A 21,108-nucleotide genomic window follows, 5' to 3' on the forward strand; every position below is an offset into this window, starting at 1 on the left:
ACTAGTTCTTTCTTTCTCTTTGTCTCTTTAATTCTTTCTAACACCATAGCCACCATAAAAGGCTTTAAATTCACCTTGATACACTCAACGAGCATTAAAAAAAATTAAAGCTAATGAGATCTAAACAATAGGAAAATAAAAGTTTAAAAAAATAAAAAGAAAGAAAGAAAAAAAAAAAAAAGATGAACCCAAGGTGGGGTTAGTACCAAAATACTTTTCATGCAAGGGATGAGCCACAGGTGCCCTTGAAAGCTTTCTAGACACCAACACCAAAGGTAAACATGATACGATTTATATTATCTATGGCAGAATAAAGCAATCCTGTTTCCCAGGAAAAGCACTTTTTACTAATACCAAGATCATAGAGACTGTCTACACCAGGCCCTCATAAAGTGTGTGCACTATTCAGTGTGGTAAACAATGTCATTGTCAAACTTCCTAGAGAAACAGAAGATGTATAAAGCTGGAGGGAAATCAGATTTAAGGCCTTCGGAGCAAAACTGAAAGCAAGCCTGAAAGGAATCATGTCTCCTTTGAAAACTATTCTCCAGCTTCAGAATATCAAAAACAGTACCTTCAGGAAAGAGCTGTCACAACCAGGAATCTTTAATGGCATCACTAAGAAGTTGATAATTGGCCTGAAGATGCTTCAAGAAACCAGTGACCATCTCAATGACACACTGACCTTTGAAGAGCCTCTGGACAAAGATCAGGGGCAGTCAATCCAAGAACTGAGGAAAACAAAATACAAGGATCAAAATCATTCTTGCTGTCATCAATGGCTATCCAAGCATGACCGCTCCAGGGAGTGTCACCACTCTGGGCTTCAGGGGCAATGAGAAAGAAAGAGCTGGTAGCCATCTGCCCCAGATGGAGTAACACAATTCCTCCAGCAATTAGACCCCATAGCCACACTGCTTAATTAAACCAACAATAAAACTGGGTGATAGACCTTTCATCCCTGTCGCGAAAGTCCTCCCCCTCAACCTGACCCTCTAGTGTTTAGAGTTGCTGTCATCAAGATGTTCTACAGTTCCTTGATTCTAACTAGCTATACCCTATGTTTACATTTTCAAACTATTCACTCTGCTTTCTTGAAACACTACTCTGTAATAAACAAGCTCACTTTTATCGTTAATCTTTTCCCTTAGCTTTTTCTTTACTTCCTTGCTTTAATGAAAACATTACTTTCTCCTAAAGATATAGTTTCCCATGATAATTCTGTCTTCTATCAAAATTCATATATTATAAATTTGAGGAGAAAGTTAGGGTTTTTGTTTTTTTTTTCATTAAGCCTTGGTATTCACAAGAGTGTTAATCCCCTGTATAAGTCAAGATAGGCTTGAATAAGCCACAGTAACAAAGACATCTGAAATTTCAGGGTGTGACACAGAAGTTTCTTTCTCACTCAAAAAACAGTGTGAAGAGAAGGTCAACTGACTTTCCTCAAATAGGCTGCTTTTTTGTGGTTGTTCCAATCATCTTTTGACATTAAGGTCATCTTGGTGTCATTCAGACAAAAAGAAGAGAAATATATTGAGGAGAATACACACTATGTAAGTATTCACCTCAGCCAGAAAGTGACATGTTAGTTCTGTTTACATCTCAGCAGCCATAAATCAGTCATGTGGCTCCAAGCTAACCGAAATAGTGGTTTTGAAACATAGACTTTTAGGGTTCCCATGAAGAGGAAATAAGACTGTGGGTATCCACCACAACTCAGTATTCTGGTCAACAAACAGACATTTTGTCCTTTCTCCAACACATAGAATACACTCTTTATTCCTAAGAGCGATAGGCCAAATTACTATCTGGTCACTGTTTCTAACTCAAAATCTGGTATTCCAGGAGATTCCCAGTCCTCTACATCAAGTCCACATGCAACTCTTTCTTCATTTAGATAAAATATATACCTCACTTCAATATAAAATATTGAAGTATGAAAAAGATATCCACATCAGACACTTTCCCTCAAAAAGAAAGGGGTCAGGAGATAATGGAAGACACATGGCAGCCACAGGTTCATAGCAATTTTGAAATTCAGGGGACCAGGCACTGGGAATTATCCTTGTCTGGGAGGTAGTCAAGATTCCATGAACTGGTTCTACTCTTTGGATGAATCCCTTTTGGTTACAGCTCTCCATGACCTCAAGTTCATCTCTCAGTAAGTGTTCTCTTTCCCACTATCTTACATGGCCACATCTTAAATAAGGATTAGCTAGTGTGACCTCCTTGAGGCAATGGCTGCCTCTTGATTGTGGGAAACTAGGGAAGTTGTGGGAAACTGGAAGTTGCTTTCATAACTAGAACAGCATTACAGATTTTTTATCTGGTCTTGAGGTTTTCCTGGCAATACATTTTTTTTTATTTTTCAAAACTTATTAGGCTTGGGTTTTGTCTTCTTCTAGTCAATTCATGGCCCAATAAACACATCCAAAGTTCTTTCTAGATATAATTGTTGAGCTGTGACTTTCTCTATGTTTAATGGCTATTACCTTGATGCTCTCTTGAAATAAACATGAACACAGACTATATACTCTATTTCATCTTCACCCTAAACCATTCTGGTAAAATGAAAAGTTGAACTGGATTTTGACACTCAAGAAAATTTTAATTCCATTTCTTACTATTTGGAGTCTAAAAAGATGCTTTTCTGACCCTACATGGCCCAAATATTTTTGACTCCATATATTCCCTTTCATTTCCACTAGAAAACCAGACAATTTTTCATCATGTAAGCCCTTTCTTATAACACTTTGCCAAAGCAGTCAATAACAGCCAACTCACATTAATTATATGATTTTTTCAAATCTCTTCCACTAAACTTGCCAGCTCAGTTAGGCAAATCATCTGCTTTCAAAGTGTTACCAGAAGTGACAATTTTCCAAATGTTCTGCCTCAACAAAACATGAGTTAACTTTTTCCAGGCTTCCAATAGCGTGTCCTACCTGCTTACTCTCCTACTAATAATAAGCCAGTGCCATATATTTGTGGAATTCTTTGTGTGTGATATAAATTCACTTCTGCTCAAGATCAAACCAGAATAAGTATTAAAGTATTAAAATTCAGTGACTTAATACAATAGAAGTTTAGTTCTCACTCATGCCATATTCAGTTGTGAAAGTTAAGATTTCCTGGCAGCTTTCCTCTAAGTGTTCACTCATAGATCCTGTTATCTTCTATCACGTCTCTGTCATCTCAGAATCCTTTTTCCATCCACAAAAAAGGAAGAGAGATAATGGCCAAGGAGATTTCAATTGTTTTGAGAATTCAGGCCTGGAAATAGCCTACATCATTTCTGCCCACATTTACTTGACCATAACTAATCATATGACTCCTTCCTAATTGCAAAGGAGGTTGGAAAATCTAGTCTTCTCTACTCCTAGAAAAAGGACATAAAATTGATGAGATTCAACCAGTTTCTGCCAGAGTTCAGGCTTCTGGTCAACAAATACCTGCCTAAATGCATACAAAATTCTCACTCATAACAAAACAACTCAAAGTCTCCATTCAGCCACTCCTTCTGGCTAAATTTCTGGAATAAAGAATGAGTCTCAGCCTTCTCTCTAATCTTTGGATATGGTTTATCCTGATCCCATAAACTTTGGACTAAAATACATACATATACATACATATGTATGTATGAAATACATGCATATACATGTACATATGTATGTATAAAATACATACATATACATACATATAGTAGTGAAGCAGGGACAGGATATCAGCAGTAAATATTCCCATTTGGAAAGGTGAAGAATAAAAATCTCACCATTCTCACTGGTCCAAACAATTCTGCAGTGTTGCTGGCAGACACAGTGAAAGTGTCTTCCACAGGGTTTGTGATTCTAGCTCTCTGGGAGACATCTCTCGTCCATTGGTCTCCATGAGCTTTGGATCCCTTCCTTTGGGAGACTTTTTATTCTTAATCACATCACTGGTCTGTCTAATAAATGCAGTTAGAACATTTCTCCTCTGAGAAGTGACTCAAAAATCAATCTATTTCCATCTTTTGTTCCTTACATCTTACAGTTTTAAGTTAATTCTGAAAACATCCAGCAGAGGCAGATGGAGGGAAGACATCAAAGGGTAGATATACTGGTTATTTCATTATCTTGTTAAAAGACTGACAACATCACTTTTTTTTCATACCAATGGCCGGAACTCAGTTGCATGGCCCCAATATAACTGCAAGGGAGGATGGGGACTGTTGTCTTCTGATGTGGCCAAGAAGAAGAAATGGGATTGGTTAGTCTCTGAAACTCTTCCCCACTCTTATAAAAAGCTGCTCCTTGAGAGCTATTGTTATTTGACTCTATGATTTTCCTCTCTCCCAGAACCATCATTCCCAGTAGTCCTACTCTTATCTCTCCTGCATCAAAAAAGTTGGTATTTTGAAAACTCTTCTTTTCTACCTTTATTGTCATTCACATGGTTAACTCATCCACCCTCAACTTTCTTGATTTCCTCAGCTCTGATGATCTCTTCCAACATGATGCCTTAAGCACCTACTCAGATTCACATCCTAGAACTTATCATCACCTGAAACAGCTCCATTTCCAAAATACTAATCCCACTTTCTCTCTATGCCCCCACCCAACTCAACATTGTGGTCCAAACAACATCATCTTTATCTTTCTTACTTTAAAGACTCCTTCATAATTCATCATTTAAAAGCCACTCTGGGGCTTCCCTGGTGGCGCAGTGGTTGAGAGTCTGCCTGCCAATGCAGGGGACACGGGTTCGAGCCCTGGTCTGGGAAGATCCCACATGTTGCGGAGCGACTAGGCCCGTGAGCCACAATTGCTGAGCCTGCGCGTCTGGAGCCTGTGCTCCGCAACAAGAGAGGCTGCGATAGTGAGAGGCCCGCGCACAGCAATGAAGAGTGGCTCCCGCTTGCCGCAACCAGAGAAAGCCCTCGCACAGAAACGAAGACCCAACACAGCCATAAATAAATAAAAATTTAAAAAATAAAAAATAAAAAAAAATTAAAAAAAGGAAGATGTCTTAAAGCTCTCCTCAACGGGGATTGGTTAAGGCTTTAAAAAAAAAAAAGCCACTCTGAACACTTTTAATCAGTCTCTATGCTCATAGACCCCTGTTACTCCAGCTGACTTAGTCAATTGACCCCTTTGTACCTAGGCTAATTCCCTCTCCTTTTTCCCAATGCAATAACCTTCCCCTTTCACTAATTCTCTCATTATCCAGTTTAATTTCTTTGATTCACCATTTCAAAAACATTCTTGGCAAAAGCTTCCTTTCTATTATTCATTAAACCCATTTTGAAAGATACCAACCCTGAATGAAACCAAATATTCCCTTTCCCTCTGCTGCCATCCAAGCAACTGGATACTACTTGAGAAAACGGTACAAAAGAGCATATTGATGCTATGAGTTTTTATGATCTTCAAATTAAGAGGCCCTAATGCTCTCTTTAAATCAGACATTTCTCTGGTCCACAAATCTTGTCCACTTTCCACAACAATCATTTTAAACTTTTGTGCTCCCCACAGAACTCTGACTATCCAGCTTCTCGCCCCACTCTCATTGCCTAAAAAAAGAGAAATGTAAGCCATAACACAGGAATCCTTTATCATCTCACTATCAGCCTCAGAAGACTACTTTCTTCATTCTCGGAGCCCCTTCACCTCTCTCATTATAATTGAAGAGATATACATTCTCCAGTATATGGCTTACCTATATTTCAGTCTTCATTCTCATCTGATCTCATAAGAAATTACTCTCTTCTTCCCCTCTGTTATTACTCACCCCAATACTTCACTTTTCTCAATAGCATTTAATTCCACTTAAGTTTGTCTCATCTGAAAAATACAGTAAATACATTAAAAATTCTCATTTATATCCATAGCTTCCATCTCCATCTTTGTGTCGATGACTGCTAATTCTCCTCTGAGCTTCAATACACATAATCTTCAACTACCCGCCTGACACACAACAAGCAGCTTGAACTGAACACACCCAAAACTATAAACACTGGCTATTTTACGTTCTAAAATCTTCTTGTTTTTCTCCCTCTCTTAGTGAATGACACCACTGTTAATCCTTTTCAGAATGTCAAGTGCCTGGGAGTCATCTTTGACCACACCCTCTCTTTTTCCACCTCCATTAACAAATCCTGAATGCCACATCTCCTAAATACACCTCAAATACATCCCCTTCTATTTCCATTACCAACACTAGCCTGGACCAAAGAACCCCACATCCTTCTAGACATCAAAACACTCTCTTTCCCCTTTCAGTTTTTAAATTCCCACTCAACCCCATTTAATCAATTCTCTTCCCTGCAAGCAGAGTGGTAGTTCCTAAATGCAAATCTGGTGATACATCACATCTGTGTAAAATCCTTCAATGAATTATTTTTGCTCTTTGCTCTTGGGGTACAATTAAAATAGTTAATATGGCTCAACAAGGCCTGGGCCCTAAATACTGCTTTAGTATCATCTCACACCATGACCCCCTCAGCTTTCAAAGCTCTAGCTATATAGACCTTCTTTTTAATCTTCAAATAAAACATGCTCTCTCTCACCACAGGGCTTTACACATGCTGCTCTATTTTTGAATATCAGCTCTCATAACCATTTTTCACCAATTCTTTCTTATCCCTTTAGTCCTCAAATCAAATGCTATTTCCCCAGGAGAGCCCCCCTTGACATGTCAGACTAGGTCAAACACCCTTTTTCATACTAACATTGTATATTGTTCACTTTCTTCATAAGATTTATGATTTCATATTTATATATATGATTTAAATTTATTTATGCTATTATTTCATTGGAGTCTATCTCACTCTCTCCCTAAAAACTCCACAAGTATAAGGACTATGCTTTACTCTCTGATGTGTATTTCCAACACCTAGCACAGAACAGGGGTATAGAGAGTACTCAGTAAATATTGTTGAATAAAATATATTAATTAATTTCAGGATGGCAAGATAAAGAGCAAAACAGTGTGTCCCAGATAGGCAGCTACCTTATTCAGGGATGAACTACGGAAGAATAGATGGAGAGTACACACATTATACATTATTCAACCCCCTATAATATGTCCCTCAATTTCATTTTTTTACAATAGTCGATGACAGATAGTTCAAGATTATCTTCCTTGAAAAATAACTAGAGAGGAAATATTTTGTGTTACCATTTTAATACAGATCCTACCAGGCTTGGGGTTAATTAATATACTGTACACACCAGGAAGATAAGTATAGATATAATCATGAAAAATTAATTTACACTATCTCAGACAAGCCTACTGAGAAAATGCTGAGTGAGACCGGCACCATATTTCAGGAACTCCAGGTTGAGGGATCTCATGGTTATGTTAGGATATGTTCTCCTAGAATTATCTCTTTCCAGGGTGAGTTTCAGAGAGGTCATATAATGGAAGGGATAGGATCCTTTGTCAATAAAAATGGTGATATAGCAGGATAAACTCTTGATTAGAAATTAAGAACATGTTTCAGTCCTGGCTTTGTCACAGTGTGATATTCTGTACATTGAATAAAGTCTCTGAAACTCAGTTTTGTACCTTTCAAAACGTGAAGGTGAATTTATAAAATCCCATTCACATCCAAGAATCTAAGACTCTTAATTCAGCATCCTTGTTATGTTTCAGTAACAACTACGATGGGCAATTCAGAATTCATCTGAACACAGGGTTTAATCAAATACTGCAGGGTCAAATATAAATTCCAAAAAGTGAGAAAACACACACACACACACAAAGAGAAAACAAATAAATAAAACATCAAACCCTTCAATAGTTTCTTATTCTTGGCCCACCTAGTTCTTTTGTTGCTTGATATCCTGAAGAGACATACTTTATCCAAGTTTTATGCTCTTGTTAAAAAATTAATATGAATATACTAACAATTTTCCCATTGGGTTTGCAATTATTATTTCCTACAATGTTTGGCATGCACATGGGTGGAATGAAAATATAACTTGTCCTGATTTGTTTTCCCTTTGGTGGGTCTGGATATTATCCCAGAACAATGAAGCACAAAAGGTTAAGAGAGGTAGTAAAATGAAATACAGATGGAAGTTAGGAATTGCTCATACAGCTTGGGAAGAGTTTATCTCTAAAAATAGCTGCCTGTCGTGAGCAGAGAGCCTCCTTAAAGCAGTAGCTGCTTATTGGGCTAGATTATTAAAAATAAATACTATTGTTGTGTCACAAAACCTGGAATAATAAAACAGCATTTCCTGAAACTAATAAAGTACATTATGGTATTCGAATATGGGAAGATTTGCTAAAGAGAGCAACTGCTATTTAATGGCTAAAAAAGGGAAGGGGACAGAGAGGAGGAATCTTTTTGTAGCAGAAGTCCACGTTTTTAAGTTTCAACTCACCTCAAGGCAAGAATAATCCTCATTCTCCAGTGAGGGTAAATAAGGAAGTCTTCATCAGTTAGATTCTGGTAGATAAGTAACCACATTTGAAAGCGAAGTACCTACAACCACAAAGGTGTTTTAGGAATAAAATACAGTTAAAGGAATTAGAACAGATTCTAGCTTATAGTAAGCAATTCATAAATATCAGTTATTATTGATCTTTATAGTCAGGGCCTTCTAAAAATAACCAACATGGTAAAGAATCTAATAATATGGTTATTCTTCATTAGTCTCAGATTTCATATTTGCAAATTCACCTACTTGCTAAAATTTATTAGTAACCCCCAAAGCAATACTCGGGGTGTTTTTGTAGTCATTCAAGAACATGCATGAAGGAGTGATAAGGCACAGTGGAATCCAATGTACAGAGTCCCAGCTGAGGTCCAATGAGGTGATGATAATATGCCCTCTTGTTTCAGTTCTCATACTGTAAAAAAGTCTCCTTTCTGTGGTCTACTGAGTCCACATTTTCACATTTTTGTGCTTTTTCTTGCTGATTTTGCTGTTTAAAATGGCTCCCAAATATAGAGCTGAAATGCTGTCTAGTGTTCCTAAGTACAAGAAGGTTGTGATATGCCTTATGCAGAAAATATGTGTGTTAGATAAGCTTCATTCAGGCTTCATCCAATGCTAATGACTCAACATAATATTTAACAAGGTGTCTTTCAACAGAGACACACACAAAACAAGGTTATGTATTGATTGGTTGACAAAAAATATTGCAAGCTAAGGCTGGCATGATTCTAAACCTGTATTTCCCCCAGAAACAGTATTTGCTAACTCAGTGTTCATGGCAACTTTATAGAATATAACTACTACAAATGAGAATCAGTTTTAATAATAATAGTAATAGTAATAATAACAACAACAATAATAATGTACTATTTCTTGAGTTCCAGGTATTTCACATTTATTCTCTCACAGGCAATTGCTGCCCATCTCAAACACCCTCAGATCACTGCCACATTTGCCTGAAGCTGCGGCAGACAGTTTTCGTATGCTGATAGTTTTCTGCCTCAAGAACATATATGTCTCTGCCTCTGCCTATGAGGTCTCTCTGCTGCACCTGAGTGCAACTCAGAAATGTGAGCAAGTTAAAGACCCAGGGGCAGATAACCAGTGAGAAATGGGAGATTGTGGGTAAATACCCTGGTATCCCAGCAATCCTGTGGGACAATGCTGAAGTATAGTACATCTCAGAATTCCCCAGCAGAATTTAGTCAGTTTCCTGTAGGGATAAGCAACCTTCGTGGCCAATCTCTCATATTGACTAGGCTTATCTATGTAATCAATAGGATATTAAGGAAGTGATACTGTGTGACTTCTGAGGATATGTCATGAAAGATATTAGGGCTTCAGCTTTGTCCTCTCTTAGATCACTTGCTCTGGGGGAAGAGAGCTGTCATGTGTTGAAAATATTCAAGCAGCCCTATGGTACATATTATAAGGAACTGAGATCTACTCCCAACAGCCAGCATCAACATATTAGCTATGTGAGTAAGCCATTTTGGAAGCAGATCCACCAGCCCCAATCCTTCAGTAACTGCATCCCTGGCCAACATCTTGATTTAAACATGTGAGAGCCTCTGAGGCAGAACCACCCATCTAAGCCTCTCTCAAATTTCTGATTAACAGAACCTATGTGACATGATAAATATTTATTGTTGTTTTAAGTAACTTAGTATTGGGGTAATTTGTCACACAGCAGTAGATAGCTAACGTACCCAAACACTAATAATGATTTCACTGGTCTTGGTCATTTCCCTCACCCACTTTCCTCACTCTCACATGTATGCTTCACAGGATCATCTCAAAAATAAACTATACATGCCTATGTCGCTATTTCAGGATTTGCTTTTGGGGAGCTCAAACTTTTGACTCATGTATCGAAAAGGTCCTTGAAAGCAAATACTCAGAATGGGATCCTGGGATTGAATCACTCACTGTCAATGGATCCCATTTATGGTGCTAATAGGGTGATGATATCTGGAAAAATGTGATTTCATAATTACTAAAACACTTACTTTTGGTTTATTAAGAATTAGATACATGTAGAAAGGAATATATTGGCTTAGGTTGTTCTTCATTAGTCTCAGATGTCATATTTGCAAGTTCACCTACTTGCTAAAACTTATTAGTAACCCCCAAAGTGATACTCAGGGTGTTTTTGTAGTCATTCAAGAACATGCATGAAGGGGAGATAAGGCACAGTGGATAAGGCACAGTTCTTGAATGATATTGGGAAAACCGGCTTTTGTTAACTGTCCTAGAAGCCTTGAAAAAGAATGGCAAGCATAAGTTAATCTGCTATTCACTTCAAGTATTTTGTGAAAAACAGGAGGCATTCATGTCAAAATTTAAAGAGAATAGCCTTCCCTGCAGCTAGAGTGTCGGGTCAAGTATTTGACCATAAGGGTAGTAGAGCTATAAAGACTTAATACACTGGCAGCTCTCCTATGGTAAAGTGAAAGCCTTATTAGGGACATGTAATAGCATTAGATGAGGTGTATGTCTCACAAAATGATGCTTGACTTCTTCAATATCTACTCCTGCTTCCCTTCATTGCCTCTAGACTAACAACTAGAATCAGTCAATGAATAACACAGAGAAGTACAGTCTTACTTTGGTAAAAAAATTTTTATTTACCCAAGAACTACAGGATTTTGTTAATATGTACCAACAGTGGCTAGTAAGACAATAATCGGAATGGATCTTAAAGATGTTGTATCAGGAGTGTGTAATTTGAGGAAGGATGGAGGAGTTTATTGATATGGGAGTTCTCTCCTATGACCAAACTTTAATACCCTGGTAAGGACACTAGGATCAGATTCAAACATTAAAACGTATGGCTCCCATACTTTAAATAGGATAGTGACCTACAGGAAATGAGGTTTAGGTGCCAGAAATCCCTTGATATAGAATTTAAGAAGGAAACAGAGAGGTAAGCATTAGAATAGATTTATTATGTGAAATCAGATAACCCACCAGCTGATTACTCCCTGGGAGGCCCAGAGATAACTCCATTTACTTAAGCAATAAAAATACACTAGTAAGGAGAGGGGCAATGGCTGCACTGAGAAGTGTAGTGGTGACTGTCCTCTATAGATTAGGATTAATAATAGAAGATGCTGTTATGGATCTGGGTTCACTGATATCAGTGGGGACGGTAGGACTCTGGGAGAGCAGAGGCAAAATGGTGACACATAACATTGAGGCAAGGTGGATGGATTACTGTCATAGGCAATAAGGCTGGGGTGGAAACAAGAGGGCCTTGAAACTCAGGGAACTGTTGCAATAGCTAATAATCCAACATATTCCTAGAAATGAAATAGAAGGGCAGCCAAAAAAGAACTACTTGACTTATATCAAAAGCTGGTGAATTCCATTACAGCAGTGGAAAATCATGATCTCTCACCTAGTTTCCAAATTTGTGCCATTTTGAAACCCATCTATTGAAGGAGAGACTGGGCTTTCTTGAGGTAGGATCTTACAATGATAGAAGAATATGTATTAAATATTCTCTAAAACCTTCCCCAAACGGTCCTGTGGTCATTCTTCAGTGCAAAAGTATACTGTGGCAAAAGAAATATTTTTATCATCTTAGGCTTGTCAGAAACATGATGTTGATCTGATAACCAGGAAATCTGAAATGCTAGCATGAATTCCTCTTAGAATGAAGGTGTATAGATATCTTTTGCTGAACCAAGATGGCGGAGTAGAAGGATGTGCTCTCACTCCCTCTTGTGGGAACACCAGAATCACAACTAGCTGCTGGACAGTCATCGACAGGAAGACATTGGAACTCACCAAAAAAGATACCCCACATCCAAAGACAAAGGAGAAGCCACAATGAGAAAGTAGGAGGGGCGCAATCACAGTAAAATAAAATCCCATCACTGCTGGGTGGGTGACTCACAGACTGGAGAACACTTATACCACAGAAGTCCACCCACTGGAGTGAAGGTTTGGAACCCCATGTCAGGCTTCCCAACCTGGGGGTCTGGCAACGGGAGGAGGAATTCCTAGAGAATCAGACTTTGAAGCCTAGTGGGATTTGACTGCAGGACTTCGACAGGACTGGGGGAAACAGAGACTTCACTCTTGGAGGGCACACACAAAGTCGTGTGCGCATCGGGACCCAGGAGAAGGAAAAGTGACCCCAGGGGAGACTGAACCAGACCTACCTGCTAGTGTTAGAGGGTTTCCTGCAGAGGCGGGGGGTGGCTGTGGCTCACCGTGGGGACAAGGACACTGGCAGCAGAAGTACTGGGAAGTACTCCTTGGCGTGAGCCCTCCCAGAGTCTGCCATTAGCCACACAAAAGAGCCCAGGTAGGCTCCAGTGTTGGGTTGCCTCTGGCCAAACAACCAACAGGGAGGAAACCCAGCCCCACCCATCAGCAGTCAAGCGGATTAAAGTTTTACTGAGCTCTGCCCACCAGAGCAACAGTCAGCTCTACCCACCACCAGTCCCTCCCATCAGGAAACTTACACAAGCCTCTTACATAGCCTCATCCACCAGAGGGCAGATAGCAGAAGCAAGAAGAACTACAATCCTGCAGCCTATGGAACAAAAACCACATTCACAGAAATATAGACAAGATGAAAAGGCAGAGGGCTATGTACCAGATGAAGGAACAAGATAAAACCCCAGAAAAACAACTCAATGAAGTGGAGACAGGCAACCTTCCAGAAAAAGAATTCAGAATAATCATAGTGAAGATGAGCCAGGACCTCGGAAAAAGAATGGAGGCAAAGATCAAGAAGATGCAAGAAATGTTTAACAAAGACCTAGAAGAATTAAAGAACAAACAAACAGAGATGAACAATACAATAACTGAAATGAAAACTACACTAGAAGGAATCAATAGCAGAATAACTGAGGCAGAAGAATGGATAAGTGACCTGGAAGACAGAATGGTGGAATTCACTGCTGCGGAACAGACTAAAGAAAAAAGAATGATAAAAAATGAAGACAGTGTAAGAGACCTCTGGGACAACATTAAACGCAACAACATTCGCATTATAGGGGTCCCAGAAGGTGAAGAGAGAGAAAGGACCAGAGAAAATATTTGAAGAGATTATAGTCGAAAACTTCCCTAACATGGGAAAGGAAATAGCCACCCAAGTCCAGGAAGTGCAGTGAGTCCCATACAGGATAAACCCAAGGAGAAACATGCTGAGACACATAGTAATCAAACTGGCAAAAATTAAAGACAAAGAAAAATTATTGAAAGCAGCAAGGGAAAAATGACAAATAACATACAAGGGAACTCCCATAAGGTTAACAGCTGATTTCTTAGTAGAAACTCTACAAGCCAGAAGGGAGTGGCATGATATATTTAAAGTGATGAACGGGAAGAACCTACAACCAAGATTACTCTACCTAGCAAGGATCTCATTCAGATTCAATGGAGAAATCAAAAGCTTTACAGACAAGCAAAAGCTAAGAGAATCCAGCACCACCAAACCAGCTCTACAACAAATGCTAAAGGAACTTCTCTAAGTGGGAAACACAAGAGAAGAAAAGGACCTACAAAAACAAACCCAAAACAATTAAGAAAATGGTCACAGGAACATACATATCGATAATTACCTTAAAGGTGAATGGATTAAATGCTCCAACCAAAAGACACAGGCTTGCTGAATGGATACAAAAACAAGACCCATATATATGCTGTCTACAAGAGACCCATTTCAGACCTACGGACACATACAGACTGAAAGGGAGGGGATGGAAAAAGATACTCCATGCAAATGGAAATCAAAAGAAAGCTAGAGTAGCAATACTCATATCAGATAAAATAGACTTTAAAATAAAGAATGTTACAAGAGACAAGGAAAGACACTACATAATGATCAACGGATCAATCCAAGCAGAAGATATAACAATTATAAATATATATGCACCCAACATAGGAGCACCTCAATATATAAGGCAACTATAAAAACAGCTATAAAAGAGGAAATCGAGAGTAACACAATAGCAGGGGACTTTAATACCTCACTTACACCAATGGACAGATCATCTCAAATGAAAATAAATAAGGAAACAGAAGCTTTAAATGACACAATAGACCAGATAGATTTAATTGATATTTATAGGACATTACATCCAAAAACAGCAGATTACACTTTCTTCTCAAGTGCGCACGGAACATTCTCCAGGATAGATCACATCTTGGGTCACAAATCAAGCCTCAGTAAATTTAAGAAAATTGAAATAATATCAAGCATCTTCTCTGAACACAGTGCTATGAGATTAGAAATTAATTACAGGGAAACAAAAGTAAAAAACACAAACACATGGAGGCTAAACAATACGTTACTAAATAACCAAGAGATCACTGAAGAAATCAAAGAAGAAATCAAAAAATACCTAGAGACAAATGACAATCAAAACATGATGATCCACAACCTATGGGATGCAGCAAAAGCAGTTCTAAGAGGGAAGTTTATAGCTATACAAGCCTACCTCAAGAAACAAGAAAAATCTGAAATAAACAGTCTAACCTTACACCGAAAGGAACTAGAGAAAGAAGAACAAACAAAACCCAAAGTTAGAAGAAGGAAAGAAATCATAAAGATCAGAGCAGAAATAAATGAAATAGAAACAAAGAAAACAATAGCAAAGATCAATAAAACTAAAAGCTGATTCTTTGAAAAGATAAACAAAATTGATAAACCATTAGGCAAACTCATCAAGAAAAAAGAGGGAGAGGACTCAAATCAATAAAATTAGAAATGAAAAAGGAGAAGTTACAACAGACACCGCAGAAATATAAGGCATCCTAAGAGACTATTACAAGCAACTCTATGCCAATAAAATGGAAAACCTGGAAGAAATGGGCAAATTCTTAGAAAGGTATAACCTTCCAAGACTGAACCAGGAAGAGATAGAAAATATGAACAGACCAATCACAAGTAATGAAATTCAAACTGTGATTAAAAATCTTCCAACAAACACAAGTCCAGGACCAGATGGCTTCACAGGTGAATTCTATCAAACATTTAGAGAAGAGCTAACACCCATCCTTCTCAAACTCTTCCAAAAAATTGCAGAGGAAGGAACACTCCCAAAATCATTCTATGAGGCAACCATCACCCTGATACCAAAAGCAGACATAGATACTACAAAAAAAGAAAATTACAGACCAATATCACTGATGAATATAGATGCAAAAATCCTCAACAAAATACTAGCAAACAGAATCCAACAGCACATTAAAAGGATCATACACCATGATCAAGTGGGATTTATCCCAGGGATGCAAGGATTCTTCAATATACGCAAATCAATCAATGTGATACACCATATTAACAAACTGAAGAATAAAATCCATATGATCATCTCAATAGATGCAGAAAAAGCTTTTGACAAAATTCAACACCCATTTATGATAAAAACTCTCCAGAAAGTGGGCATAGAGGGAACCTACCTTAACATAATAAAGGCCATATATGACAAACCCACAGCAAACATCACTCTCAATGGTGAAAAACTGAGAGCATTTCCTCGAAGATCAGGAACAAGACTCGGATGTCCACTCTCACCACTATTATTCAACATAATTTTGGAAGTCCTAGCCATGGCAATCAGAGAAGAAAAAGAAATAAAAGGAATACAAATTGGAAAAGAAGTAAAACTGTCACTGTTTGCAGATGACATGATACTATACATAGAGAATCCTAAAGATGCCACCAGAAAACTACTAGAGCTAATCAATGAATTTGGTAAAGTAGCAGGATACAAAATTAATGCACAGAAATCTCTTGCATTCCTACACACTAATGATGAAAAATCTGAAAGAGAAATTAAGGAAACACTCCCATTTACCATTGCAACAAAAAGAATAAAATACCTAGGAATAAACCTACCTAGGGAGACAAAAGACCTGTATGCAGAAAACTATAAGACACTGATGAAAGAAATTAAAGATGATACCAACAGATGGAGAGATATACCATGTTCTTTTATTGGAAGAATCAATATTGTGAAAATGACTATACTACCCAAAGCAATCTACAGATTCAATGCAATCCCTATCAAATTACCAATGGCATTTTTTACAGAACTAGAACAAATAATCTTACGATTTGTATGGAGACACAAAAGACCCCGCATAGCCAAAGCAGTCTTGAGGGAAAAAACGGAGCTGGAGGAATCAGACTTCCTGACTTCAGACTATACTACAAAGCTACAGTAATCAAGACAGTATGGTACTGGCACAAAAACAGAAACATAGATCAATGGAACAAGATAGAAAGCCCAGAGATAAACCCATGCACCTATGGCAACTAATCTATGACAAAGGAGGCAAGGATATACAATGGAGAAAAGACAGTCTCTTCAATAAGTGGTGCTGGGAAAACTGGACAGCTACATGTAAAAGAATGAAATTAGAATACTCCCTAACACCATACACAAAAATAAACTCAAAATGGATTAGAGGCCTAAATGTAAGACCGGACACTATAAAACTCTTAGAGGAAAATATAGGAAGATCACTCTTTGACATAAATCACAGGAAGATCTTTTTTGATCCACCTCCTAGAGTAATGGAAATAAAAACAAAAATAAACAAATGTGACCTAATGAAACTTCAAAGATTTTGTACAGTAAAGGAAACCATAAACAAGATGAAAAGACAACCCTCAGAATGGGAGAAAATATTTGCAAAGCAATCAATGGACAAAGGATTAATCTCCAAAATATATAAGCAGCTTATGCTGCTCAATATTAAAAAAACAAACAACCCAGTCCAAAAATGGGCAGAAGACCTAAACAGACATTTCTCCAAAGAAGACATACAGATGGTCAAGAAGCACATGAAAAGCTGCCCAACATCACTAATTATTAGAGAAATGCAAATCAAAACTACAATGAGGTTATCACCTCACACCAGTTAGAATGGGCATCATCAGAAAATCTACAAACAACAAATGCTGGAGAGGGTGTGGAGAAAAGGGAACCCTCTTGCACTGTTGGTGGGAATGTAAATTGATACAGCCACTATGGAGAACAGTATGGAGGATCCTTAAAAAACTAAAAATAGAATTACCATATGAGCCAGCAATCCCACTACTGGGCATATACCCTGAGAAAACCATAATTCAAAAAGACACGTGCACCCCAATGTTCATTGCAGCACTATTTACAATAGCCAGGTCATGGAAGCAACCTAAATGCCCATTGACAGATGAGTGGATAAAGAAGATGTGGTACACATATGCAATGGAATATTACTCAGCCATAAAAAGGAATGAAATTGGGTCATTTGTTGAGACATGGATGGATCTAGACACTGTCATACAGAGTGAAGTTAAGTCAGAAAGAGAAAAACCAATATCATATATTAATGCATATATGTGGAACCTAGAAAAATGGTACAGATGAACCGGCTTGCAGGGCAGAAATAGAGACACAGATGTGGAGAACAAACGTATGGACCCCAAGGGGGGAAAGTGGTGGGGGGGTGGGGGTGGTGGTGTGATGAATTGGGCAATTGGGATTGACATGTGTACACTGATGTGTATAAAATTAATGACTAATAAGAACCTGCTGTATAAAAAAATAAATAAAATAAAATTTAAAAATTAAAACAAAAAGAATGAAGGTATATAAATTCCAGGTAACAAACAAAACCCTGGATGAGGTCTATATCACAACAAGCCCATAGAATTGTCCCGTGTTTTGGTTTTCCATCTAGTACCTGGATACATAGACTGGTGGTGCAGAGATTAGTGCTACCTTAAAATATTTGAATGGGGACTGGGATATCCAGCATATCCCCATTTGATTCATTGGAATGGCCTCTGCAAGAGACAACTGTATCATGGCAGATTAAGGATATCATCATTTAAACATAACTGAATGATAGCCCCAATCATGTCTACTCTGCTGGATATATCTTTAAAAGAACAAATCAACATGGGCTTGGCAGTAGGTATGGGGTCATGGATCTGACAAATGTGTTCTTTTCAATCTCCAACAGGAAAGAGAATCAAAAGCAGCTTTCATCCACTTGGCATAGATTCACTTATCTTAACTTTCCAGCTTTCACTTGGGGTAATGTCCAAAGGGACTAAGATTTCCTTGGTAGTCTGAAGAATATCATCCTGCATCCTCTATATTAATAAGGAGGACAATGTAAAAAATGGCCCAAATCTCCATGTAGGCGTGAAGACCTTCCAGCTCCTGGGTGTATTGCCAACATATAGACCTCAGCTCTTAGTCCCCCTGGGGATCCCCCCCTGCTGGAAAGAGCCACCTTAGCCTGGTTTGTGCCCTCTTCCTGGGGTGGGCTGTCTCCAATGACTGATCAATGTTGAGGTATGAAGCCCTGACTGACTCTCCTCACCTGGGGAAAATTCTTAAGGGAAAGGTTTATTCCAGCTCCAGTGTTTCTACTGAAACTGCATCATAGCTCATCACCTTCTGACCAGTTATCCTTCTTCATTTACCTTCTACAGTGTTGCTCCAAAGAACACGCCGTAATAAACCTCCTGCATGCTAACTTAGGTCTTGTGATCTCCTTCCTTGAGAACTCAATCTGAAACATTATAGTATTTGAACCTAGTGAAGAAAAAAAGGACAAATATTTTGAATACCCTGTCAAGACACATGCATGTGAGACTACAGAATATAAACCTTACAGAAATTCAAGGGACTGCCACTTTTGTGAAGCTTTAGGAGCAAAATTGTCTAGGATATGCTGGAACACTGCTTTTAAAGTAATACAAAAGTTACTGTATTTTGTATCTTCAGCATGAAGGAAAATGCATAGTGCTTGATGAACCACTTTGGATTCTGAGGCAGAGAGTATTTCTAAAGCAAAAGAGGATTTTGCATTAGATATAGGCTAGAGTACAACCTGCCGTTCAGCTCAGGTCATAGCAGATCCATTGATGCTAGAGAGTCTGCGGCAGCTAAGCATGGCATGTGGAGGCTTTAGTAAGTGTAATAGGAAAATTACAATGAAGTTCCCTAGTGTTCTGGAGCAAAGCTATGCCTTCTTCAGCAGAGTATTACTCATTATTTTAAAACCTGCTTCTGGAATGCTACTGGGCCTTAGTAAAGACTGAATGCTGCACCATGGGAAATAAAATATCTATGAAAATGTAGTTGCCTACCATGTGTTGGGTATTGTCAGACTCCCCAACTCATTGAGTTAAATGGATGCAGAACCAAACCATCATATGATAATAGAAAATTTGGTACTAGAACTGATCAGGTTCAGAAGGCCAAAGGAAGTTACATACCAGATACTCTACATGCCAATGTCACCTACCTATGCTATGCCAAGACCTTACCCTCAGTTCACATTATGGACTTGTGGGAGTCCCTCAAGACCAGCTGACATAGGAGAAAGAAAATCAGGCTTGGTTCATGGATAGACCAGCTCAAAATACTGATGTGAGCAAAAATGGACTACGTTCACTTTATACCTCCACTCAGGGGCCCTGGTGAGGAAAAACCTTCCCAGCAAGCAGAATATGGAGGTGGATTTGGTCAACACCTTCATATAGAGCACAGATTAGCAAACAGTGGCCCATGAGCCAAATACAGTCAACTGCCTGATCTTGTAAATAAAGTTTTTTTGGTCATAGCTACACCCATTTTTTTCTGTATTGTCTACAGCTGCTTTCACACTAAAATGAGAGTTGAGACAAAGTTGCAACAAATATTATCTGGCCTGTGAAGCCAGATTTAAGTATTTATTATCCAGCCTGACCCCTGATATAGAGAAAGAAGTAGCTTAATATATGGGTATACATGTACTATTGGGTAGTGGAGAGTGGCTCAGATGGTGGGAAGGGGTCTGGAAAGAGCAAGATCAGATGATTGGAGATAAGAAGTTTGGGGGAAGAGGTAGTTTATGAGAATGAGCACAGATTGTGTGGGTAATGATCTGTCATTTCAATGTCCATCAGAAAGCATCCACTTCAGATGAAGCATTGAATAAGAAGTGGATAGAACGGCACATCCAGAGGTGGTTAGCCATCCTCTTTCAAGAATAACCTAATGCTTGAACATAAAGTAGCCATGGTGGTAGGAATGGAGGTTATTTTTGGACCATTAGCATTAACTCCCTCCTAGTAAACCTAATCTAACAGCTGTCACTGTTGGCATGTCAGTGCCCAAAACACACACTGAACCTTTATAAGTAGGGTCCTTTGAGAAGACCATCCAGCCACTCGGCAAAATTGTTTACTTTGGGCCCCATCAATCCTGGAGATGCATCCATTCATCTCTACAGGGATCGTTATTTATTTGGAATATGAGTTTTACTTCCTTGTCCACATTTCCTGGGCCAGCATCATCATCCGAAGACTCAGAGAGTAATTGATCAGTGACATAAAATACCACCAAAGATTGCTTCAGACTAAGGGAACAATTTTATGATTAAGAAGGTACACATGACCATGGAATTAATAGGTGCTAGCATCACTCAAACACTACTATTTGGACTGAATTTTTTAATGGACTTTTAAAGACTCAGCTAAGGAACCATCTTGAGAACAATACCCTGAACGGTTGGCACATTGTCCTCTAGGATGTGGTGTATATCAATACTTTTAACCAACAGCCACTAACATGTAGAAGTAGCATTGGCCTCTTTCATTCTCAGGGACTAGCTTGGGGAAATTCTGCCTCCTTTACTCACTGTTATTGGTTACATTGTGTCCACC

General features: G+C 38.5%; 1 long non-coding RNA gene across 1 annotated transcript; it reads right to left on the minus strand.

Annotated features, from left to right (window-relative positions):
- Positions 1-635: 635 nt before the first annotated feature.
- LOC118898847 lies at positions 636-18,946 on the minus strand. The gene is made up of 3 exons (XR_005020838.1): positions 18,880-18,946; positions 8,376-8,476; positions 636-731 (listed from the first exon to the last, which is right to left on the minus strand). It is a non-coding gene; the product is annotated as an uncharacterized LOC118898847 (long non-coding RNA).
- Between the last annotated feature and the right edge of the window lie 2,162 nt (positions 18,947-21,108).

This window comes from Balaenoptera musculus, chromosome 8, assembly GCF_009873245.2.
Source record: "Balaenoptera musculus isolate JJ_BM4_2016_0621 chromosome 8, mBalMus1.pri.v3, whole genome shotgun sequence".
Lineage (NCBI taxonomy): Eukaryota > Metazoa > Chordata > Mammalia > Artiodactyla > Balaenopteridae > Balaenoptera > Balaenoptera musculus.